At 47.0% G+C, this 5,088-nt stretch overlaps 1 protein-coding gene across 1 annotated transcript in view; it reads left to right on the forward strand.

The window, feature by feature from the left end:
* LOC311313412 (unconventional myosin-XVI-like) overlaps positions 1–5,088 on the forward strand; it is a gene marked incomplete at both ends in the record, with an annotated part of 42,003 nt that overhangs the window by 3,609 nt on the left and 33,306 nt on the right. The gene's annotated exons all lie outside the window — the stretch shown is intronic.

The raw sequence follows: 5,088 nt of genomic DNA on the forward strand, positions 1-5,088 counted from the left end.
GAGGGAGGAGTGGGCTGGTTCAGAGTCTGCAGACAGTAGTTTACAAGATGTACATTTGAGATGGGAGTTATACAGCCAATGACATGTTAAATCTATAATCTATAGGCGAGATATAGTTTTCTATGAAGTCAATCATTTTAATGTGCAGACACTTTATTTTCATCCAGCTGAAGTGTCTGCAGTTTACTTTGAATGCTTGAAGTTTACATTATCGTTTAAATGCAAGTTGAGACGCTAGTCTATATAACAGGTGTCACTGTGTTGCTTGGCACTTCATCACACTTCACACTAACAGATAGTATACATAAAGCATTAAACATGGTCATTTAGCAGACTCTACTGAGGTAGCCTACAGAATGCATCGCTTCAACTATCCACACGAATGAGAAATATAACGTTATGGGTCATTCCATTTGTCTCGGGAGGTGTGAGTGGGAACTGGGAATGGTCACTCCCGAGGTGAGCGTTCCAGTTGCAACAGCTGATCTCGTTATCAACAGCTAACTAGTAGCTCTAGCCTTTGTTAGCAAACCAGTTGATAACAACGCACTAAGTGGTATTGTACGCACAAAACACCATAATCAGCAATGGCTTTAGCAGCTTGTTTGTCGCTCTCTACACTGCAGCCAGTAGTCTCGTCAGGCGCAAGGCGAAATTTAAATATTGCTGATTTAAATAATAACACTGCTGCAACATCATCTTCCATCCGCCGGACAGAAAAATGATGGTAGGCGGGTTCTAGCGTTCTACTTTCCGGGACGAGGTGAAAAAGGAAATAGACACCAGCCTGTTGACGCGAGCATAACTGATCATGGCTGGATCATGGATGTATTATAAGAAGTGGATAAGGCATGCAAAGATGGCGGCCCATTCAATCCAATGAAAGTTGCTCAGTGGCCCATGAAGCAAGCCCCCATGGCCAGGAACAGCCAGTTTGGCGTAGTGGCCAAGCTCGGTATTGCAAGTGGCGCCAAGAACCTGAAACCTATGAGGAAACTGAAACCTAAATCCCCCACTACAGTGAAGTTACAGTAATATGGGTACAGTAGAGCCACCTATGAATGATGGTCAAAATGGTGAGTTCCTTGGCCCATGCTGCACCCCTCCACCGAGTTTCATGCATATCGGGCCGGTAGTTTTTGTTTAATCCTGTCCGCCTACAGACACACACTCACACACAGACACACACACACACACACACACACAGACAGACAGACAGACGTGAAAACATTACCTTCCGCCCTGCGGGGCTTTGCCCCTGGGGTGGAGGTAATAATAACCATAATCATAATCATAATCATAATCATAATCATAATCATAATCATAATCATAGTTATAGTAATCATAACTAGAAAGTACATTTCCTGGAGAAAATGTGAGGTGGGCTAGCTGCTGCAGCTGTATGTAACAGCTACTGCTAGAACTACTACGGACCAGGCAATCTCCATGCACCCACCGGCGAAGACCGTGCGTCTCTAGCCTACTCAGGGGCTGAGTTGTGGGGCCGTGGCGTGGATAGTGGCGTGGGGGTGAGACTCCGCCCCCTCAGGTCAGAGCCAGTCAGGGACAGTGTACCCCTCTCCGGGCCACCTACCTGACTCCACCATGAAGACCTCCGGGCAGTCTCCTTGCACCCACTGGTGAAGACTGTGTGTCTCTAGCTCAATCAGGGGCTGAGTTGTGGGGTCTGTGGCGTGGTGGTGAGACTCCGCCCGCTTGGGTCAGAGTCGGTCGCGGAGAGTGTAGGCCATGCCGGGCTACCCACCTGCCTTCACCAGTGAAGACCGTGTGTCTCTAGTCACCTCAGAGGCTGTGTTGTGAGGTGCGTGGCATGGATAGTGGCGTGATGGCGAGACTCTGCCCCCTCCGGTCAGAGCAGGTCAGGGGCAGTGCACTGACATCCGGGCAATATACATGCACCCAACAGTGAAGACCGTGTGTCTATAGCTCACTCAGGGGCTGAGATCTGGGGACAGTGGCGTGAATAGTGGCGTGGTGACGAGACTCCGCCCCCTCGGGTCAGAGGCGGTCGAGGACAGCGTACTGCTCCCCGGACCACCCACATGCACCCAACCGTGAAAACTGCGTCTTTAGCCAACTCAGGGTCTGAGATGTGGAGACGGTGGCGTAGATAGTGGCGTGGTGGCGAGACTCCGCCCCCTCAGGTCAGAGGTTGTGGGGGGCAGGTCAGTGATTGCCAGGCCATCCCAATGCACCCCTCATTGGAGACCATGTGTCTATAGCCCATGCTGGGCGGAGCAGTAGCTGTGGAGGTGTTGCAGTAGGTGTTTGTTATAAGTACTGCTAGTACTACACTCAAAAATAGATTAGACCACTCATCATAACTCATAGTTTTATTGAGTTCAATAGCTGAAAGAGGAGAACATATATTAATATGAGTTTGCAGCCTAAAAAAGAGTGTCATTCTGAATATTTCTTTGAATATAAGGAAGAAAGAAAGATAGAAAGAAAGAAAGAAAGAAAGAAAGAAAGAAGGAAGGAAAGAAAGAAAGAAAGAGGGAAGGATGGAAGGAAGGGAAGGAAGGATGGAAGGAAGGAAAGGAAGGAAAGATGGAAGGAAGGAAGGAAGGAAAGGAAGGATGGAAGGAAAGAAAGTAGGAAAGGAAGGAAAGGAAGGAAGGAAGGAAGGAAGGAAGGAAGGAAGGATGGAAGTAAGGGAAGGAAGGAAGGAAGGAAGGAAGGAAGGAAGGATGGAAGGAAGGAAGGAAAGGAAATGAATGAAGGATCGAAGGAAAGAAAGAAAGAAGGAAGGGAAGGAAGGAAGGATGGAAGGAAGGATGGAAGGAAGGAAAGAAAGGAGGAAGGAAGGATTGAAGGAAGGAAAGAAAGAAGGATGGAAGGAAGGAAGGAAGTAAGGAAGGATGGAAGGAAGGAAGGAAGGAAGGAAGGAAGGAAGGAAGGAAGGAAAGAAAGAAGGAAGGATGGAAGGAAGGATGGAAGGATGGAAGGAAGGATGGAAGGAAGGAAGGAAAGAAGGATGGAAGGAAGGGATGGAAGGAAGGAACGATGGAAGGAAGGAAGGAAAGAAAGAAGGAAGGGAAGGATGGAAGGAAGGAAAGCAAGGAAAGAAAGAAAGAAAGCAAGAAGGAAGGAAGGAAGGAATGGAAGGAAGGAAGGATGGAAGGATGGAAGGAAGGAAGGATGGAAGGAAGGAAGGAAAGAAGGAAGGAAGGAAGAAAAGGAAGGATGGAAGGAAGGAAAGGAAGGAAAGATGGAAGGAAGGAAGGAAAGGAAAGGAAAGGAAAGGAAGGAAGGAAGGAAGGAAGGAAGGATGGAAGGAAGGAAGGAAGGAAAGAAAGAAAGAAAGAAGGAAGGAAGGAAGGAAGGAAGGGAAGGAAGGAAGGAAGGATGGAAGGAATGAAGGAAGGATGGAAGGAAGGAAAGAAAGGAAAGGAAAGGAAGGAAGGAAGGAAGGAAGGAAGGAAGGAAGGATGGAAGGAAGGAAGGAAGGAAGGAAAGAAAGAAAGAAGGAAGGATGGAAGTAAGGGAAGGAAGGATGGAAAGAAGGAAGGAAGGATGGAAGGAAGGATGGAAGGAAGGAAAGGAAGGAAAGATGGAAGGAAGGAAGGAAAGGAAGGAAGTATGGAAGGAAAGAAAGAAGGAAGGATGGAAGGACGGGAGGGAAGGATGGAAGGAAGGAAGAAAGGAAAGGAAGGATGGAAGGAAGAAAGGAAAGGAAGGAAGGATGGAAGGAAGGAAAGGAAGGAAAGGAAGGAAGGAAGGATGAAAGGAAGGAAAGAAAGAAGGAAGGATGGAAGTAAGGGAAGGAAGGAAGGAAGGAAGGAAGGAAGGAAGGAAGGAAGGAAGGAAGGAAGAAAAGGAAATGAATGAAGGATCAAAGGAAAGAAAGAAGGAAGGGGAGGAAGGATGGAAGGAAGGAAGGATGGAAGGAAGGAAAGAAAGGAGGAAGGAAGGATGGAAGGAAGGAAAGAAAGAAGGATGGAAGGAAGAAAAGGAAGGATGGATGGATGGATGGAAGGAAGGAAGGATGGAAGGAAGGAAGGAAAGAAAGAAGGAAGGAAGAAAGGATGGAAGGAAGGATGGAAGGAAAGAAGGATGGAAGAAAGGGATGGAAGGAAAGAACGATGGAAGGAAGGAAGGAAGGAAGGGAAGGATGGATGGAAGGAAGGAAGGAAGGAAGGAAGGAAGGAAAGAAAGAAAGAAGGAAGGGAAGGATGGAAGGAAGGAAAGCAAGGAAAGAAAGAAAGAAAGAAAGAAAGAAAGAAAGAAAGAAAGAAAGAAAGAAAGAAAGAAAGAAGGAAGGAATGGAAGGAAGGATGGAAGGAAAGAAGGAAGGAAGGAAGGAAGGAAGGAAGGAAGGAAGGAAGGAAAGGAAGGATGGAAGGAAGGAAACGAAGGAAGATGGAAGGAAGGAAGGAAAGGAAAGGAAAGGAAAGGAAAGGAAAGGAAAGGAAAGGAAAGGAAAGGAAAGGAAGGAAGGATGGAAGGAAGGAAAGAAAGAAAGAAGGAAGGGAAGGAAGTATGGAAGGAAGGAAGGATGGAAGGAAGGATGGAAGGAAGGATGGAAGGAAGGATGGAAGGAAGGAAGGAAAGGAAGGAAGGAAAGGAAGGAAGGATGGAAGGAAGGAAAGAAAGAAAGAAGGAAGGATGGAAGTAAGGGAAGGAAGGAAGGATGGAAGGAAGGATGGAAGGAAGGAAGGAAAGGAAAGGAATGAAGGATCGAAGGAAGGAAGAAAGAAGGAAGGGAAGGAAGGATGGATGGAAGGATGGATGGAAGGAAGGAAAGAAAGTAGGAAGGAAGGAAAGAAAGGAGGAAGGAAGGATGGAAGGAAGGAAGGAAGGAAAGAAAGAAGGAAGGAAGGATGGAAGGAAGGGAAGGAAGGATGGATGGAAGGAAGGATGGAAGGAAGGAAGGAAAGAAGGAAGGAAGAATCGAAGGAAGGGAAGGATGGAAGGAAGGATGGAAGGAAGGAAGGAAGGAAGGAAAGAAGGAAGGATGGAAGGAAGGGAAGGAAGGAAGGAAGGAAGGAAGGAAGGAAGGAAGGAAGGAAGGAAGGATGGAAGGAAGGAAGGATGGAAGGAAGGAAGGAAGGAAAGAAAGAAGGA

Source organism: Borostomias antarcticus (genome assembly GCF_949987555.1).
Source record: "Borostomias antarcticus genome assembly, chromosome: 9".
In the NCBI taxonomy this organism is placed as follows: Eukaryota; Metazoa; Chordata; class Actinopteri; order Stomiiformes; family Stomiidae; genus Borostomias; species Borostomias antarcticus.